The sequence below is a fragment of the Dermacentor variabilis genome, chromosome 10 (assembly GCF_050947875.1).
Source record: "Dermacentor variabilis isolate Ectoservices chromosome 10, ASM5094787v1, whole genome shotgun sequence".
Taxonomy (NCBI): domain Eukaryota; kingdom Metazoa; phylum Arthropoda; class Arachnida; order Ixodida; family Ixodidae; genus Dermacentor; species Dermacentor variabilis.
In genome coordinates, this window is record NC_134577.1 from 64115839 (window position 1) to 64137280 (window position 21442).

Below are 21442 nucleotides of genomic sequence, written 5' to 3' on the forward strand. Positions count from 1 at the left end.
TCGACAGCGCTTCCTTTCTCTTGGGACACATCCTGTAACTCCAACGGTCCACTAGTTATTCGTTATCTGCCCTACACCAGTACGTGATCTGCCCAGCTCCACATTTTTTTCTTTCGCATATTTAGTCAGTGTTAACTGGATTTCTGAGCGGTCCTGGCTGTTGATTTCAAGCGAGAGTCACGATTGAGGTTGGGTTACGAGCTGCCACATTTGCATCACGTGGCTAGAAAGTTTGCTTGCCTGTGCGTCATCCTTGAGTCAAACGCTGACACACACTCGGAGAATTGACCATCGCGTTTCTTTCGTGGCAGTGTTCACAGCTGGTGGGTTTCGTTGTTTCATGTCATGTTCAGACACATTTGGCCGGCCGAGTCGTGAGCCTTATTTTTTTATCCACAAATTGCCCAAGGAGAAAAAAAAAGAAGACTGATGATGAAAGAGGTAAGGGCCATGGCGGGAGGATAGGATTCAGTTCCAACCACAATGGCACATCTCTGCAGTAGTCCATGCGTTAACAAATCCGAGCACACCTGAGCACTTCTTATTAGTTGTGAACGCGAAAGCAGTAATGTCCAATTTGGACGCCGCTGAGCCGTCCTTCGAGTTATGAACTTCTCGCGGGCAAGCGAGCGCATTGCGACGTTTGTCGCGTTTGGATTTGAACTTACCGAGGCGCAGCGAGTACGCAGACGAGAGCTTGCACGGACAATGAACAAGCGGATAGCCAACAGGATAGCACAGGCTTCCGAGAGTGAATGTGACTGTGATATGGCGTCGCGGCGGAGCCCTCTCCCCTCACGCAACACCTGGCGCGCTACTGCAGCAGCCGGTGTTCCCTTTCACCCGCTCTGATTCGTCGAGGCGCAATCGTGACGTGGCGTCGCAGACAATGGGAAATTAGGTGCCATTTTGGGGCTAAACACGCCGGACGACTGTTTTTTCGCTCAATGAGTCATTTGACGATTTCGCATCAAAATGTGCTACAGAGCAATAGAAATTAAGCATAGAATATCAGTGCATATTTTTTTTAAAAACTCATGAACACTGGCACTGTGGTTCTCTTGGTTGAAGTATGCGTGAAAACCACAGTGCCAGTGTACACCTCAGCGTTACGCCACGGAGCTCTCAGAACTTGTCGACTCTATTGTTACGCAAATCTTTCTTAATCAAAAGCAAACGATTCTCCCCCCTGCAGACGCCAGCGTTAGCGGAGGCTTGTCTAGCTTAGGCTAACGCTAACAGCGCATTTCTTGATAGTCTAAAAGCTGGAGTATGGGGACACTGCAGATTGTTTGCTGGAGTGTGGGGACATTACAGTGTAGTGCGATATAGGGAAGTGTAGTCGCCACAGGGAAGAAATTAATGCGAGTACAGGACGGGCCTCATGTAGTGAAGGAGGCTGCGCTGGGGATACGTCTTTGTCCGAAGTCGGTGCCATGCGGCAGTCTTAAAGCGAAGCTTTCTTTGCCTATTCTCCCGGCTTTCCGGTCACTGCTGCTGCTGTGGTCTTGCTCGCGCGCGCCGCTGGGTTTCCTGCAACACCACCAGATGGCGCTCGCCTCCGCGCATCCCGTCCGGTGCCGCCGCGGCAGCGTTTCACAGTTTGTGCGTATGGCCTCTTTTAGGACGTGGTGATGAGATGTGACACCGCCTACCGCTCGCACCACTTGCGCGACAGTCTGTGTGAGATGTTGGATGGTGTAGGTCCCGCCTCCATCTTTCTGTACGTGGAGGCCGATGACGCGCAGGTGGCTAAATGACGGAATGACTTGGCCTTCCAGGAAGGCTGTGATGGGCAGCTGTCTTCTTTTGTTTACCTTTCTGTCTGAAAACAAGCTCAGATTTTTCTGATGAGCATTGGAGAGCACTCTGGTTTGCATATTGTTGGGCGACGTCTGCAGCCTTTTCGAGGACGTCCAATATTGTTATTCCACGGAGCTATTTGTAGTCCAAGTGGTGATATTTTCGGCGCAGAGTGGGTGGAAGGGGGCTAAACAATGTGGGTGATAGGGGGTTAAATACCGGCAGCTAGCGCTTGTAAGTTGCGTTAGCTGTTTGCTTCTCACTAAGTTTTACAGTGTACGCGTGTTGGTTTGCTGTTGGCTGTTGCGGCTCGAGGTGGCGTTCGGGCCAGGAATCCACCAAGCCCATCGACGAATACGTCCGCTAGTAGACGTGAAAGAAAAAGGATTCATTTCACATCAGTTTCCCGGCTCCAGTTACGGACGCCTACTCCGTGCAGGAGCATATGTTAAACGTCCGAGTTCCCACCAGGACACCTCGGCCCTACTGCACGAGAAGGTGTCTGCTTTTAATCCCGTCCTCTTCCCTATAGACGACTCGACTAGGGAATCTGATGACTGTATCGCGGCCATTCACAATCGTCGCATCGTTGCGCAGCTCTCTACCTCCGATTGTATGGAATCGTTGACAGGATAGCAACCTCGGAATCCAAGGTCGACGCCGTTCGCACGGTAGCATTCGACGTTGGCCCCCCTTCCATCATTAGTTCAAGCTGTCAAGCTTTCAGGGCCTTTTGTGGACTCGTCAACAGTCTGTGTCAGCGCTGAGTTGACTTCTGGATAAGCGCTGATTTACGGGTGGGGGGGTCTCGTGGTAAACGTCTAATTGCAAGCGTCTCGTGGCAAACATGCAACTAATTACTCAGGCATGCCTCCAGTTTTGTTTCTCTAAAGAATTCCTGTAAACTGCATGGACATGTGAACTACATAGCACAGTGGTGACTCTACGGAAGGAGCTGAATTGGGAGTTGAACTGTTGTAGGTGTGTCTGAAATGTGGTACTGAATCGCGTCTTTGATTGCTGCTTATGTGTGATAGTTAACACCCTGAATTAGATCACGTCGATTCTGCAAAGGACTGTGTTCTGTCAAACTTATATTCTTATCTATGCCAGCGGCATTTATTATTGCACGGAACCAAGACTAAGAGCAACAACAAGGCCGGATCTTCGCGGATAATGGTGTCATAATAAGTTAATACAGGCAAGAACGCGTAAAGCTTATTATTCTGAGAAAGTAAACTACTACAAGACATGTGGGGTGCAAATTAATAATGCTAACCCAACGTGCGCTATAATAACTCATAGAAAGAGAGCGCTTCATTTTGCGAGTTGCTGACTGTCTATTCAGGTAAAGCGTGTGAACGCGTGGAAGCATTTGGGGTCACATTAACTCATTCTTTAAAGTGTATTGTTCATATTAATCGCATTTTCATGCGCGCATTTTACCAACGACATTTCTTGAAAAAGCTTTCTGGTGCCCACCCTTATAGATTGTGGTGGTGGGTGGTGGTACTTCACATTCATATACTCGCCTTCAGGCCTAGGTTGTTCCCGCATCTCCTACAGTAAGAGTCTATGGTATAGAAGAAGAGCGAATTAAAACGAGGGCCCTGAACCCACGCCTGGAAGCCATCCGGGTCAGTAGGTGATATAAGTCTTCGAGGAATGCGCGTTATTTTCTTTTGTGAAAAACTAACAGCGTACATGCCACCAGTTAGGTTCATGCTAACCATTGTTCAGATTTGATTTGGTCATTTAGTATGGGACAGGAGTGGCTAAATCAAACAAAATAAAGCAAATCAAAGAACACGTTAAACACAAGGGTTGCTCAATAAGGACTGAGACTGACGCTGTGGCATCTTTTTCTCTTAAATTGATTCATCGGCACTTTTAACCCTTTCTATAATGTCCCCAGTAAGTTCACTCTGCCACTCTTCAATGAACCTCTCACCACCTTGGGTCACTGAGTAGGCGTCACTGGGTGCGGGGCAAGAGAGGAAACAATTCTGAGTGTTCGAACGCACCGGTGCGGCACGCCTCTCATCTCGGAGGCCGCGCGCGGACTTCCCGGCAGCGCCACTAGATGGCGCACCGTGTCCAAAAAGAAACCCTTGAGAAAGAAGCCCGGTTGCCGCATAAAGCCTGTTTCACATACTAGCGACTAGAGCGAAAAAAAAATCGCCGCTGTCGCGAGCTTCGCAATGCGATTTTCAGAAGGCTCATTGCCCACGATTGCGATTTCAACGTTGCAGCTGGTGTGATGCCCAGGGTTGCTTGCTGCCAAGGCTTTGTGGCACACGCGGAATAATTTTTCAACTGTAACGAAAAACGCATGAGCGTTATGATATCATTTACCTGTCTTTAATAAGAGCAAATAATACACCCGTATTGCAATTTTAAATAAAACGCTTAGAAATTTACATTTGTTTTGGAACATGCCGCAGCGATTCCTGAAGTTCAGTGCGAAGAGACATGGCGGACGTTCGCAGCTGGTCGTTCTGCGCTGTGCGATGTGTCATGTACTTTCTATGTCCATGTCGTTCTGCGCCTGCGCTACAACAAATTAGAAGATGACCTATCAACGAGCCCGTATAGCTATCCTCATCGCATGTTGCAGTATTCGGAATTCGGCTGCAGCGACGCCGTGCCTGCGCTGTGAGATCCTCGCGCTACCCGTGCTTAGCGTCAGCTTCTTAAGAAATTGAGTGTGTACGTATTGCTCGTTATTGCGCTTAAGCGTTGCGTGCTCCTAGCTAGCCCTGCTCTTGCACCAAACGCAGCCGCATGCACCGACCCGAAAGCTCACGTCTGCCCCTGATGCAAGCCTCAGATCTGTGCGCACGCGTAATGGAACTCGTGTGGTGAACTTCGATCCCGTAGCGCTTGCCTGGTTCGTCCATCGCTGCGCCTGTGCTGTAATTATGGGCAGATGTCCTCTCTGAATATTTCGAAAGACGTGAAGGCCGACACCATAAATTTTTCTAAAAGGCGCTGCAGTCACTTGTGCACGTAGCACCACAGCATTCTAACAGACATGGCCGTCGTCCGCTTTCTCTTCCTGTGTCTGGTGTTGTTAGTATATTGACAGAACCTTAAAAAAACATGCTGCACTACATGTAGTGCGGTGGTGTAACCCCACGGCGAACGTGAAATGCGTTGTTAGGATATATATTTGTTCCTTTAATAACAACATAGAGGGCTAGGATTAGCTCTCCAGTAGCAAGCCATAGAAACTACCGGCCAATCTCGTTGACATGCGTGTGCTTCTACCTGCTTCAGCACGTTTTCCTAAAAGTTGGGCTGAAAAGTGCACATTACCAATAACCTGTGCAACTGGCGCAGATGTTATGGTTTGCTCGCTGGAAAAACAAGCGTCCCAATCTGTTAAGCTAGTCATGTACTTAGCTTGCATTAGACCATTGTTAGAGCGTGCCTAATAGGAGTCGTTTCATACCCTGGACCTTAACTTACAGCTGTGTATTCCACCCGACCTTCCACGACCTGAATGCACCCTTCTAGTCCGTCTATGGCTTGGAGTAGCATTTTCGAGTGCATACTCCTTTCTTGTCGGAATGGCCAACAGTCCACTTTGTGACTTCGGCGGGTGCAACGACACAATCGCGCACCTTCTTTGCGACTGCACTCGTTTGAACCCGCAGAGAGCAGTCCCTCTCAGCCACGCTAGGCCAACTGGACAAGCGCCCACTAACGGAAAACAACATCCTTGGAAACTGGACTATACGAACGTCAGCGCGAGCCGCTATGAAGGCACGGCTGCGGGTGTTTTTTTTTTTTTTTAAGACACTGGACTCTCTGACAAATTCTGACTGTACACTGTGTGACGTAGAATTGATTAGTGCGACGTTGACAGTGTGTAACACTAAGTGACGCCTTCGCAGACTGCGTGACAGCGCCCACAGAAATAGGGCGTGTGTGTGTGTGTGTGTGTGTGTGTGTGTGTGTGTGTGTGTGTGTGTGTGTGTGTGTGTGTGTGTGTGTGTGTGTGTGTGTGTGTGTGTGTGTGTGTGTGTGTGTTCTTGTTCTCTTATCTATCGCATCCCTTTCCCCCTCCCCCAGTACAGGGTAGCGAACCGTATATAACCACTGGTTAACCTCCCTTTCTTTCCTTTGGCTTTCTCTCTCTCAAGCTAGATTAATCGGCCGAAATAAGAAAGTGCACGTAAAGCCTAAACGTACAATCTAGTTTGGTATTCCCGAACGGATTGTATCGGCAAAATGTTACGTCTGCTTGAATTGCCTCTATTCACTCCTCAAAAGAGGGGAGGCTGTTTCCCTTTTCTTCCTGTCGAAAAGATGCTTGAATGTCAATAGCATACTACATACTGTTCGGAGGGAAAGCGTTAAGCATTGACAATACCTCTAAACTTTTACATGTGCTTCCTTCGTGAGCAACTATGGAATAGAACTTTTTTACCTCTGCATGTTTCAGAATGCAAGCAACGTTGATATTTCTGAGGAGACCGTATTAAAAATTTCACATGCGTGCGATAAAGGGACGCCTAAATACATGTGCAGACTAAATCACGCTTGTCTAGGGTGGTAGAGTGGCCGGCTGCGGATGCGCCAGCTGTGTTGTGGGAGTGTGAAGCCATCGGCTCCTCCTTCAGCGAAGATAGGTGGGCTGCGCTCTTGGGCAGCCCCGAACTCAACGACCAAACCCTGGCCGTCCAGAGTGCCCGCGATCGGGCCGTCAAGCTCGGCTTGTCGGTCCCTACGTGGGACTAGCCGGGTGGCGCGGGGTCTCGCCTGCGTCTTTTCTGGACCTAATAAAGTTATTTCACTCACTCATGCGCCAGCTACATCGCGGCAACTGCCAGGTTCCACGTCGTACGTTTCTGCTATAACCCATGGGCCCGGCAAGCAGCATGACCATGCGTGGCCTCGTTGCAGCGTCGACATGTGTGCTTTTCTTTTCTTCTATAAATGTGGCGGCCAGCTTGGCTGAAGTTTGATTCCGCCTGTACACACGTATTCAGAGTTCGTGTGGATCTTATTATGCGCATGCGTTTGTATCAAGCTCCGATCGTTGTATCCGCAGTGCTGTAAGCGTCTTTTCTTAAACACATTGCACCGCAGTCGTTCATTCAACTCTGTGTTGAAATGTGAACAATTAATGTGGTCACCCAGCAACGGCCAGGATAGACAGCAGTATCGGCAACAAATATTATGCAGGTCGAATGCACTTGTTTTTCGGAATCGACACCGCAATTTTGATGTCGCATATAGACAAAATGGTGTCGTCCACAGAATTGTTTTCAGGTGAATATGCCTCGCAGTCCCACCGGCTACGATTTGTAAATTGTGTGTGGGCCGCAAGGTAAATAGTTGAAAACATAATTAGGTGATTTTTGTTAATTAGTACATTACGCTCAAGGACTCTAAGTGTGCTATCTGGCACGGGCAATTCTTACAAACTGCTTGAAGTTTTCGCAGAAACCTCTGATACGTACTTGGTGAAGTATATATACTTGGTGATATGTAATGAATATGGCTTGGTGAAAAGTCTCTGCCTTGCGCCAAGCATTGCGATACGCGTGCTCGGCGTGTCCCGTGATATGTGCTGCTGTTCCGGTAAGCGCGTTTCGGTACTCCGGAAAAATGCGGCACGAGAAAACGTTAACGAGCCCACTAAGGTTATCGCTTAATACTGCCGCAGTTCGAGTCCGGAGGTAAGGAATGGAAAGTGCACCAGGATAACGTAACGCTCCCCATTCCAATCGTACTCGTTTTTGCGCTTTGTCACTTGGCCACGTATACGTTATCACCAGCACGAGCCGTTCGTGAGCTGCGGGTGATACAGGAAAGCAACAGCATCGAGAGAAAAGAATCGGTTATACCGGCCCAGTATATATGCTGAACGAAATGCACCGATATGACGCAAGGCGTCGAAGTTCACCCTTAATCCGGGTGCTCGTCCATTTGAATGAATGTTTGATGTTTAATGGCTCAAGGGACAGGTATGGCCAAAGAGCGCCATGCTAGTGTTAATGAGTTCGTAGTGGACTGATGGGTTCTCTGAAGTTAACGTGACGTGGCTGTAAAGTGCTCGCCCGTTTGTACCAAATACCGTACGGCCGTGGGGAACCCATCGGTCTGGCATCACCGCTTCGCCGGCTGCAATCGATCTCACGTGACTGTGTTTGTCCGCGCCTTTCGCGCGTTGGCGACATCCGCGAACGTCCGCAGCTGGCGTACGTGAACGCTGGTCCGATGACGTCACGCTCGGAACGGCGGCTCATTGGACGACCCCCACCCGACCGGCCGCACGCGCCCGACGCACGCAAGTCGGCAGCCGACCAAAGGCGGGAAAGGAGGTTGGGGAAAGAGAGAGGCGGAGGCGGGATCGGAGGTCGCTTGTTGTTGTGCTGTCGGCGTCGGGGGGGGGAGGCCGCGTGTCGCTCCCCTTTAGACATAACGGATTCCTCCTGTGCGAGACCCGATACGCGGGTCTTTCCCCGCGGCTTATCTGCGGGCCGCTTTCGGTGGATGCGTTTTTTCGTTTTGTCTTGATTTTAAACGGTGGCGCGTGCGGGTGCGCCTCGCCGCGAAAGGACTGTGGTCGCGTGGCGTCCGTGGCACCTCGCGCGAGCGAAAACGGACACTTGACTCAAAGCGGCACCGCGATCTGTGTACGTCAATCGGTTTGCGTGCGGCGATTGCGAACGCGGAAATAGCGCTAAACGGGGGAGGAGGGGTTGGGGGTGACGTCTGGAGAAACGACTTCACGTAACTGATACGCATTGATGTTTATCGCGCGCCGAGCTGTTATTGGGCGCGCGTGGTCATCGAAAGCGGCACAACGGAAAGCATTTAACGCGTTCTTGGTCATTTTATTTTTTCGGGGGACAGCGACAAACTATATACGATAAGCAGCGATAGGAGATGTCGCCCAAAGCCCCTCAAAGGCGAGAACCAGCGAGGGCTAGTATAGGTATAAGCAGGCCTGCAAGCTTATATTTGGCTCCATTATGACGTTATGCCGCGTGGCAAACCAAACGATAATAATAATAATAATAATAATAATAATAATAAGTAGGGTTTAATGGACTTTAACAGGAGAGGTTGGAAGCAGTACGCTTCCGGCTGCACCATACATTTCGCTTCTACGCAAAGAAAGAAGAAAAAATTTAAGAATTTGCTTTAAAATAAACGGATACGAACGATAATAACCAGAACACCTGAAGCACGCACATTCACAGGTGCAAGAGTGAAAGAGAAAAGCATGCGAAACGTAACAACGAAGTCGAGTCACCGCACAAAATTGTCCATGTAGTATTTCGAACCCATATCCGTACTCATAAAAAAGAGAAAGCAGTATTCCGCTGCTCCGAAAGCTGTAGTTTCGAGGCCACTAACTGGGAAGTGGTATTTTCTTGAGGAGCAATAAATAGATGACTGCTCAGAGCCTTAAGTTTGAGGAGCGGCTGTTGCCACTTACTAAGCTGGATTCCGCCTGATAAACAAAGAATCGCTGTAGCACCGGGTCTGGACTGACCGAGGCAGGTGGTGCGATCTCATCGCTCCTCCCTGCTCCGACCGAGTTCGTCTTGGCGACGGACCTATTGTTTCCCCACGTTACTTTCGTCGTGGAGGGCGCTGTCTCGAACGCATATATGATGACAGAAGGAATTCATCATAAGTTTTGAGAGAGAGAGAGAGAGAGAGAAGAATACAGGAAGGCAGGGATGTTAACTAGTCAATAGTCTGGTTGGCTACCCTACACTGGGGGATGGGAGAAGGGGAAGAGAAAGAAGGGAGAGAGAAGGTGTAGGTACGTGCACGGACAGCAGTTCAGTTAAAGTCGCTCGAACAAACCAGAAGTTCTGAGAAAACACAAAAGTGCCTTTACTGCCTTCTGAGCCGATGATCGGTTGGGACGGTGCTCTAATATTGTCTGTTCACTGTTTGGATCTGACTGCTGGTACGATCTGTTGGGAACTCGGCGCTGACGCCCGTGGTTGTACCTGGGTCGCAAGCCCCAAGGGTAGCGTTGGCCTGGCGGCCTGGGGTACAACTGGAAGCATCCGAAGGTCCCGGCAAAGCATGAGTCGACTGGTAACAACGAAACAACTTGTTTATTTTAACATCGCAAAGAGTTGGTGGTCAGGTTTGACCGAAGTAGAGAGACGGGAGAGCACTTCACTCAACAGAAGAAATCGGAGCCCTCCTTTTTGCGTCCGGGGGCAGCTGTTTTTATACTCTCGCAGTTGAGGGCAAGAAGGAACCCCTCAAAAGACGAGCACGTGAATGTACAATGGGCTAATGGTGACGCACACTGTCGTAGCGATGCCGTAGCACCATGACGAGCACGATCTCGTAGCACCCTGTCGAGCACGATCTCGTAGCACCCTGTTGTAGCGCTGCCGGTCGGGCACAATGACTGTAATGAGAGGATGGTCCCTGCTTTGGCATCGCCTGATTCGGGCACAATGGCTGTAATGAGGGGACTATCCCTGCTTTGGCATCGCCTGTTTCGGGCACAATGACTGGAATGCGAGGGTGATCCTTTGCGGTCGCATCGCCGCAGTCGCGCCTGGAAACACCTGGCGATGAGTGTTGCGGCGACGACGATCGGGCCAAAATGTCTGCCGCCCTGCCGCAGTCGCGCCGGCAAAACCACGTGTCGCAGGCGAAACGCAACAGACCGCCCCGCCGGGGGAAGGAGATCCCGATGGACAGGGGACTGCATCCGCTGGCCGGAGGGATGTCGCTCGATGATGCTCATAACCGAAGTCGGGCGTCCCTCGACGTTTCTTGAGCGCAGCGCACAGAGAAGGCCTCGTTCTCTCGTTCAGGTTCGCACGGGACACTGCAAAGTGACTTCGGGAGAGTTCACATTTTTGTTCTCGTTCCCGGCAAGCGTTAGAACTACGCTGAAACTCAACCGCTCAGTCCGCAAGCACGGCACAACCCTCACTAAGCCCTGCCAGGCTCTTTCCCCTTTTTATACCACTGCCTAGTTCCTTACAGTAGTCTAGCATCACTCAGAACGCGTCCACAAATTGAAAACTTGCACTAGAAAGCATATCATCACTTTGAAACACTAAACAAAAGCAATATGTAAAGAAAATCCTGCCTCAGGAAAAAAAACATCAGTAACAAACAATTTTGAGACTGATTCCTACGTTAGGGGCTTCGACTTAAGCCATCGGCGTTACCGTTGAGACTCCCCTTTTTGTAACGCACCTCAAAGGAATATTGTTGTAAAGCGAGGCTCCAGCGCAGGAGGCGGCCATTTTTGGGAGAGATGGTCTGCAGCCATTGGAGAGGGCAGTGATCCGTCTCAATGATAAACCTCGAGCCGGCTAGATAGCATGACAATTTCTGAACGGCCCACACGAGACACGCACACTCTTTCTCGGTGGCGCTATACGCCTGCTCACGACTGGTCAGCTTACGACTAGCATACAGGACGGGGTGTTCTACTTCTCCATTTTCCCGTTGGCACAGTACAACGCCCATGCCTCGCTCACTAGCATCGCACTGAACAATGAACCCTTTTGTATAGTCTGGCGATCGTAGCACAGGCTGGCTTGTTAGGGCACTCTTTAGGGCGCTAAAAGCTCTTTCCTTTGTCTCGTCCCAGACGACTGTTTGAGGCTCTGTCTTTCTTAGAGCATCCGTCAGGGGAGCCGCGATATCAGAGTACCTAGGGATGTACCTCTGATAGTAGCCGGCGACACCTAAGAACGACCGAATGTCGGTCTTTGTGCGCGGTTGCGGAAAGTCTCGCACAGCGGCCACTTTTATTTCAGAGGGGCGGCGACGACCCTGACCAATCACGTGACCGAGGTAGACAACCTCGGCCTGTGCTAACTGGCACTTAGGAGCCTTTACTGTCAAGCCTGCTTCGCGCAGGCGGGTTAGCACTGCCCGCAAGTGTGTCATATGCTCAGACCAGGATGCGGAGAATATCGCTACGTCGTCTAGGTACGGTAAAGCGAATTCTTGCTGTCCCCGCAACACTTTATCCATGAGACTTGAAAAACAGTATGGCGCGTTCTTCAAACCAAAACTCAACACTTTAGGACGGAATGTTCCCATTGGTGAAATGAACGCCGCATACCTACTAGCCTCTTCTGTAAGTGGAACCTGCCAATAACCCCTGACAAGATCTAGGGTGGAAATAAACTGAGCGCTACTAACTTTCTCAAGGCGCTCCTCGATGTTAGGGATCGGATAAATTTGATCCTTAGTGATGGAATTAAGCCTGCGGTAGTCGACGCAAGGACGAGGTTCCTTGCCCGGTACCTCAACTAAAATCAAAGGGGAGGTATAATCACTCTCACCTGCCTCAATAACACCGAGCCGTAGCATTTTCTTTACCTCCGCCTCCATAATATCGCTCTGGCGGGGTGACACCCGATACGCCTTGGATCGTACTGGCTCTGGGGAGGTAAGTTCTATATCATGAGTAAGTACAGAAGTCCTACCAGGCCTCTCAGAGAACAGACCTTGAAACTCTTGTAAACTCCAACAATTTCGGTTTGCGCAACGACTTCAAATCCATGGCTGCTCTGAATGCTGCTTTCTCTACTGCTTACTATTGTCTTGCCGCAAACTAACCCGGCAGCAACGACAACCACAATTACCAGCTCTGTTTCTGACACTAACAAAAAGCCTGGCAAAGCTCAGAAGAAGAAAGTCCCGCACTCACCAAACCTCGCAGGCAGGAATTCCGCGCAGTCGTTCCGCTGCAGGCAACCAGTCGTCACACAGGGCTCGTTGCACTGCTCCCGGATCGTCGTTGAGCTGCTCAGCATACAGTCAACTGCATCTCTTCGCTGCTGGCCTCCGTTGTCGCGATCTCACCGCTGGCAGACAGTTGTTTGAAGTCGTAGGCGATCTCACCGCTGGCAGACAGTTGTTTGAAGTCGGAGGCGATCTCACCGCTGCCAACCAGATGTTTGGATCTGACTGCTGGTACGATCTGTTGGGAACTCGGCGCTGACGCCCGTGGTTGTACCTGGGTCGCAAGCCCCAAGGGTAGCGTTGGCCTGGCGGCCTGGGGTACAACTGGAAGCATCCGAAGGTCCCGGCAAAGCATGAGTCGACTGGTAACAACGAAACAACTTGTTTATTTTAACATCGCAAAGAGTTGGTGGTCAGGTTTGACCGAAGTAGAGAGACGGGAGAGCACTTCACTCAACAGAAGAAATCGGAGCCCTCCTTTTTGCGTCCGGGGGCAGCTGTTTTTATACTCTCGCAGTTGAGGGCAAGAAGGAACCCCTCAAAAGACGAGCACGTGAATGTACAATGGGCTAATGGTGACGCACACTGTCGTAGCGATGCCGTAGCACCATGACGAGCACGATCTCGTAGCACCCTGTCGAGCACGATCTCGTAGCACCCTGTTGTAGCGCTGCCGGTCGGGCACAATGACTGTAATGAGAGGATGGTCCCTGCTTTGGCATCGCCTGATTCGGGCACAATGGCTGTAATGAGGGGACGATCCCTGCTTTGGCATCGCCTGTTTCGGGCACAATGACTGGAATGCGAGGGTGATCCTTTGCGGTCGCATCGCCGCAGTCGCGCCTGGAAACACCTGGCGATGAGTGTTGCGGCGACGACGATCGGGCCAAAATGTCTGCCGCCCTGCCGCAGTCGCGCCGGCAAAACCACGTGTCGCAGGCGAAACGCAACATCACTCAGAGGACGATCATCTGGTTTCCTCAACGTGTTGGACAAATACTGTCTTTGTGCTTGAAATTGAGGTCAATGGCACAATAAGTGGTCAATGTTCTCCTCGCATCCGCAAACATAAGTTGAGAGAAATGGTCATTGACAAGGAAGGGTACAGCAGCACATGGAGAAACCATAAACGCATCATATTGAAGATGGAACATGCAGTTGGGAAAGAGAGCGAGGAGCACGAAATGGACAGTCCAAACTTGAACACTGAACAAATTAAAAATATAGTCTCAAGAGTTGAGGAAGAACTTGGCAAATGGTCAAGCGTTGAGTCGTAACGTAAGTGTAATAACGACATAAATACGGAAAGAGGAGCAACATGCTCGTTGGAAAGGAAAGGGGAAACCGAAAAGCTGGTGGAACGGGGAGACACGAGAAGCGATCGCCGAACGACAGAGAGCATCCCGATGGCACAGGCAGGCAGAAAAAGCGCAGTTATTGTCGCAGGATGGAGTAGCCAGAAAATGGGGAATACACCGGAAGAAAAAAAAATCTGCGGTTCTAATACTTTTGCAAGCAAAGATAAAAGGTGAAAGGGAATGTTGGTTTTCAGAAATACGTGAAATACGATCGGATAAATGCTATGTTCGTTTGTGCCCGGTACGCTTGGGAGCGGTGCAATCAGGACGCGCAAGCATGCATGTCACGTGGTGTATATATTTTTTTTTTTTTTTAATTTCGCGAGCATCCGCAGTAAGCTGAAAAACACGAATAACTAATAGACACAAACTGGTTATTCGGACGTTTTTCAAACCGCTCTGCACCTTTCCAATCGGAATTTTTTTTCCTAGCTTCGTTGCTGCCGAAGTTCGTTAATTGATCTTGACGGATTATCTAAGTAAGCAAAATACAAAAGACAGCATGACACACTACGTACAAAAAGTGAGCAACATGTATTTGGTCGCGTCGTCTTAGAGTGCATCGACATGTTTTTTAAACTCCGGCTAAAGTTAGCTGAAACGCCCTGTATATTGTCATTACTTTTTATGTCTACACATGAGAGAGTTTTGACGACATTACAGTGTTAAATGCGGTAATACAATCTCGACATATCTCAGCACGCACCGCCACGAGAAAATTTGGAAAGCCTGCACGCTTTCGTTCTGATAATTATTCGTGGATGGAACCACAAAAAGCCTGTGACATTACGTTTCCCGATTCTAATGACATTGTCTGTGCTTTTTCAAATGTTCCCATAGGTGACGCGCTTGATGCATAATTTTCACCAACTAGCATTTTGCCCCGCGAGACATAGTCTCGCTCAGTGGCATAGCAACAGGGGGGGCCGGGGGGTCGTGGGCCCCAGGTGCAAGGGGCCAGTAAGGAGGGGTGTCATATACGTCTGAAGACACCCCTCTTTCCGCCGGCTACACCCAGCGGGGGGGGGGGGGGGGCAAGGTGACAGAAGACCTACGGGCCCCGGGTGCCACGCGACCTAGCTACGCCACTGGTCTCTCTTCAATCCCGCGACCAGGACTCATGTCGCTGCTCATTGTTTCCTCACGGTACACGGGCGTTTATGCATTTCACCCCTCATCGAAATGCGGTCGCTGTGGCCGGGATTCGATTCTCCCCGCCGTCGGTCTTGGTAGCTCAATGTCATAACCACTACGTCACCACGGCGGGAAAGAAAGAAAGAAAGAAAGAAAGAAAGAAAGAAAGAAAGAAAGAAAGAAAGAAAGAAAGAAAGAAAGAAAGAAAGAAAGAAACTGTGACTGAATGCCCGACGAGAATGTCCAGTATTAGACATTGCGTCTCGTTGAACATTCCAGCAGCAAGCGTGACGAGGGTAAAATGGTTTGTTGTGAATGTTTTCTGTGTACGTGGGAACAGCCACCGCCGTGCCTAAATTGGTAGAGCAGCCCACGTGCATTGCGGACGATGCGCGTTGGGCTCCCACCGGCGGCAAGCTCTTTATCGTCCACTTTTCATTTCCAATTAGGTGCTCATTCATATACCTCGATCAAAAAAACAACAAACAATTTCTCCTGTGCTTTCCTTTGCGTTGCTGTCGTGTGGCTCCTGAGGTTGCGTCCGAATAAAATCGGGCCCCTCGGTTCCCCTTCTTCTCGCACGAACGTAGTGCATGCTATTTAATCAGGATTATTCGAACTGCAGTGGCGCCGAACTCCGCTTATTACGTAGTCTGAAACGGGAACTCCGCATGGGTGCTCCGCACGAGAGTGCACGGTGTAGCATATGCGGCGACGCTTCGTGTTTATCCGTATCAACATGGAGAGGCAGAGCGCGCGAGGCAAGCGCCCCACACCACGTGGCGGCATTTCTCTGTTCAACTACATCAATTGACATAACCTACAAACGACAGCAGAATTATTGAGCGCGAATGTATTTCAGCCCACGCTTCATGAGTTCCCGCGCTGCTGGAGTTCACGCCCAGCCCTATTACGACTCTTCTAGAGCCTCTTCGTTTTTGACGAAAAACACCGATTGCGTCGACGTACAGTTGGTGTCCTATTACAACAGGAGTACCCTTGTTTAAAGTGATGAACAGCAAAGCACCGTTGTCAGATGGGAAGAGGACTTGGCAGCCAGAGGCGCCGCGTCCCAGAGCTTTCATGTACTCATCAACCCAGCATCATTCGATACATTGACCCCGGTGCTCCCCCACAACCCGGGCTGACTGGATGGGGGGACTTGGTTCGGACCAACGGTCCTTCCCGGACAAGGGGGCAGTTGTGGTGCAGCCCAACTGAGGGACTGCACTCAACACACAAACAGCCATGTCGGTCTTGCAGGGCACAAGCCTGACTGACCCTCGGACTGCCCTGACGCAAAAGAGGTCAAGGCATACAACCATGGAGACCACCAAAACCGTCCGCGGAGCAGTGCGACCACTTGAGGGTGCGCCACCACCGGTTCCAGCTCTGGGTTCCACTGAGCCAAACAAAACCCCGTAGATCGACTGGCGCACACGGCCGAGTCGTGCGACCTTTGGAGCATGCATCATAACTTAACGGATAGCTTTCCACCTGACTCGTCAAAAATCACGGCAGGACGAGCCCACACTTCGAGAAACTTCTTCTCGCCCAAGCGGTACCGTTGTCAGATTTCCACAGTCGCAAGGCGACATCACATTCCTAATGAAGCCCAACTTCTCCAATTCGTTTTGCGACCAAGCTTACACAACCTTCAAGGATAACCTGGCCATTATTTCGGCTGCAAGTTAAATATTTCACGAACCTCCGATCTGCACACAAAACAGAAAAAACAATGACTGACCTTTTCACCATCACCATGTGCCTTTTAATGTAACGTTCGTACCAGCAGGATGCAAGCGCCAGGGCACAAGAAGCAAAGAGCTGAATTTCTTTCTGTCGGGCGTAGAACTGGCAGTGGCGTCAGTGATAGCTAATCAGAATCGTTCTTGAGCGTCTGCTCGAAAAACGATTGTCAGTATGGCCCGAAGGCGAACGATGAAAAGCGGTATAGCGAGTTTTAGCGTTGCGCTCAATGCGTCTCGGAACGCTCTCGTGGCGAGGGATGTGCCAGCGCCGCATCGCACCTCGATCGCGGACGACATGAGACCGGAGGAAAAGCGTCCACGGTAGTCGGCGTCCGAAAGAAATGGTTGCGTAAATTTAGCCAATGCCTCCTTTACTAGATGCCCGCCGCTTCTTTATGCTCGCTTTCCCATTGTAGCGGCGGTTCCCTTAGTTGAAGTTAGTTCAGCATAAATTCCGTGAGGCGGCGCTCGTTGCCTTTTCAACTTCCGGCGGATGTGGCAGCGGCGGCTGAATGCATCCGCTGGCGCTGCGCAGGCGTCTGTTACTGGGCGTTATCGCGGGCCTCCGAGACCGTGACAGATTCCATGTTAATCTCAGAGGCCGCAACACGTGATTGCAAGTTACAGGCGTTCGCCACGAGAGGCGCTCGTTGCCTTTTCGCGGAGGAGAGAAAAGGGAGAGGGCCCGGAACCGAGCTACAGGACAACGCGGCAGGCATCTAGTAAAGGAGGCATTGATTTAGCTCGACGTTAGCTCTCCGTTCCGATCAGACCAGCGCATGCGCCAGCAGGTGTGGTGTGGTGCGGATGCAACTGCTGAGCATGCAGGTATAGGATGCGCTGTTAATTGTGTATGTGCGGACAACACTCGATGCAGTAGCGGAAAGCAGACCGATTCTCTGGCTCCTCCACATCGGCGACATTGAGAGTAGCGTTAACAATGCGTCTGCTTCGCTTCGTCGCGTTTTTCTTTTTCTTTTCTATTCTTTCTTTTTTTTTCGTTTTACAGCTAAACATCACTCCGCGTCTCTGGAAACCCGCCGACAAACCTTCGCGCGTGAGAGGCGCATGCGCCGTCGATAGCAGGACATCAGACAACATCGACGGCGGCGCGAACAGACGTCGAGTGTTCGCGTGACTTCTATTGCAATAAAATACTCGCCAATTTGCTTTGAACCGAGAACTCCGGGGTTAATACTCCACAACCGCCTTACCATTGCCCGCTAAAAAACAAAAAAACCTTCGAGTTCACATTTTTCTACATTTCTCTCCTTGCCCACGAGATGTCTTTTAACGGATAGATCACGTCAAAGGATATGAAATCCCTTCTTTCGTAACCACAATTAAAACAACCGCTAGGTTCGCAGCTGTGATTTATCACGCATTCGCAAGAGGTATACAAGTGCATAGGAAGTGAGAAGATATGCATCGTACTTTAGGGCGACTCGGAGAGCGGGCGATCTCCGCAGTCGGGGCACGCGCATCGAAGCACCTTATCATTATATTTAGCATACAGAAACACGTGTTGACGCGAAAGCGTCAAATGACCCATTGAGCGAAAAAAAAATCCGGCGTTCCGCGTCTGCAGCAGCACCCAAACTTCCATTGTACGCGACGCCACGTCGCGAGAGCGCCTCGACGGAGCAGAGAGGGCGAAAGGGCGACGCCTGCTGCAACGTGGAAACGCGCCTGGTGTTGCGTGACGGGAGAGGGTGTCGCCGCGACGCCACGTCATTCACGCTCTCGCTCTCGGAGGCCTGCGTTACGCGCGCGTTACTTGTCTACTTTATTCTTTAGATTTTTCTCGTGTTGCTCTTCCTCTCTTTCTTCCTCCCCTCCTTCCCATCTCCCATTTCTGCGTTGCTCTGGCCTCCCTTTTGAAGAGTAGGCAGGCGTGGTGCCCGTTCCGGTGGCCAGTTGCCAGCCTGATCCTCGATTTCCCTTTCCTGTTAATTGTATACGTGTGTTCAAAACAAATAATAATAATAATAATAATAATAATAATAATAATAATAATAATAATAATAATAATAATGTCCGCGCAAAGCTCTCGCTGGCGTCCTAACTGCGCCTCGGTAAGGGGTAAGGGCAAATCAAAACGCGCAAAGCGTTCCATCGCGCTCGCTTGCCCGCAAGGAGTTCATTATCCGAAGGACCGCCCAGCAGCATTCAATTGCACAATAATGCTTTCGCATTCACAACTCGTAAAAACTGCTTAGGTGTCCTCGTATCTTCTTTCTTCCTCTAAAAATCGTTAAAGAAGAAGATTTTCCGTTTACCACTGCACTGTTCTTGCTCAAGTTTTGCAGTCAAATCGCAATTTATGGCACGCATCTTTCAATATGCATTTTTGGCAGTGTCGCTTGGCCTTGCATCTCAATAAAGTACGAATTTTCTTTCGTCTATAGGCGTCAGTGTCCACGTTGCCACCCCCACGCGATTAATGAAAACCGATGTTGAAGGTCATGCCTTTCTCTACTGATGACGCCGGAAGTGACATCACCGCCATGTTTTAAGTATCACGCACTGTGAGAGGCGCAGACGAAGTAAAATTCCCATTAAAAAAAAAAGCAGGCGAGCAATAGCGTGAAGTGTTACATAGACTGATGCGGAAAACAAAATGCAATATTTCTACGAAATCTTAGCAAGAACATAACCAGCGGGACTCGATAAATCCTTTTTTTTTTCTTTTTGTCTTCTCCTTTAAGTATTTTAAAGGAAAAATCTGTATCTGTACGCCGTCCCCTGTACTAGCACTCGCAGACTACGAATCACGTGCAGACACCACAACTGCCCAAAATATCTCCGAATCTAGTGTCAGAACCGTGTACAGACTGGTACATCGTGTCATAATGACCCTCAACTTTGGAATGCTACATCGCATTTTCGTAATACTGCAAAGATATTTGTGACCACCTTGCTCTGCTGGATGGTGCTTTTTTTAGCGCAGTTTGCTCGACAAACGCAAGCTACGGCTCGCTCGTCATACAGCCGGTTCTCGCATGTCTGCTTGCCTGCAGGCGTTTCCCTTTCCACTGGTTTTTGCGTGCCTCGCTGCATACGAAAAACTAGAAAGCGTGCGACAACATTGGAGGACAAATAAACCATATTAAACAATTCTGTTTTACGGGATCGCGTTTGCGAACTAACACGAGCGCGTGCCGTAACACGGGTGTCATCCTCGCGTCGCGTGTGGACTCGCGATAAACTACAAACGCCACATGCAAGCGATCTTGCGCGCGATGGAGACGGCTGTCGCATCGACTCGACGCTTGCAAGTCTAAAGGCCAAACTCCATGAGAGCGATCTTGCGCGCGACGGAGACGGCTGTCACGTCGACTCGACGCTTGCAAGTCTAAAGGCCAATCCCCATGAGAGCGATCTTGCGCGCGACGGAGACGGCTGTCGCATCGACTCGACGCTTGCAAGTCTAAAGGCCAAACTCCATGAGAGCGATCTTGCGCGCGACGGAGACGGCTGTCACGTCGACTCGACGCTTGCAAGTCTAAAGGCCAATCCCCATGAGAGCGATCTTGCGCGCGACGGAGGCGGCTGTCACGTCGACTCGACGCTTGCAAGTCTAAAGGCCAAACTCCATGAGAGCGATCTTGCGCGCGACGGAGGCGGCTGTCACGTCGACTCGACACTTGCCAGTCTAAAGGCCAAACCCCACGAGAGCGATCTTGCGCGCGACGGAGACGGCTGTCACGTCGACTCGACGCTCGCAAGTCTAAAGGCCAAACCCCATGAGAGCGATCTTGCGCGCGACGGAGACGGCTGTCACGTCGACTCGACGCTTGCAAGTCTAAAGGCCAATCCCCATGAGAGCGATCTTGCGCGCGACGGAGACGGCTGTCACGTCGACTCGACGCTTGCAAGTCTAAAGGCCAAACCCCATGAGAGCGATCTTGCGCGCGACGGAGACGGCTGTCACGTCGACTCGACGCTCGCAAGTCTAAAGGCCAAACCCCATGAGAGCGATCTTGCGCGCGACGGAGACAGCTGTCACGTCGACTCGACGCTTGCAAGTCTAAAGGCCAAACCCCATGAGAGCGATCTTGCGCGCGACGGAGACAGCTGTCACGTCGACTCGACGCTTGCAAGTCTAAAGGCCAAACCCCATGAGAGCGATCTTGCGCGCGACGGCGACGAGCGACGAAACGGGCCGTCGCTTGAACAGATCGCTCGGTGTTCTCTCTCGGTCGCTCGGTTCTGCAAATCTATAATTCGTCGCTCGTCGCCCAGAAGTGCTGTGAGCGACTAGCCAATAGCGCGAAGCCGGAACTCGGTGTATACGTCACTCAAATACTACAGATTGTACCACGGAACGAGCAAACGATTGAATACCTATACGTGCAAGAATGAGAACCTATGCCGCACCTTCAGAAATATTTTATGCTGCTTTTCACAGTAAAATACGTCAAGTTAAATTAATAAAGCACGCGTCACGCTAGTTTCGACGCGTATTTGCTGCCCTCAAATATCGGCAACACCGGGGAGACGTCGCTCCAAATCGTCGCTTGCATGGGGTACGACTTGTAGGCGACGAGCGAACGCCACAGCCATCTCTGTCGCATTGCTTGTCGCTGTCGCGCGCAAGATCGCTTGCATGGGGTTTATACTTTAACCCTACGCGGGCGACGACCTTGAATGACGTCTCCCCGGTGGTGCTGCGGGTATACG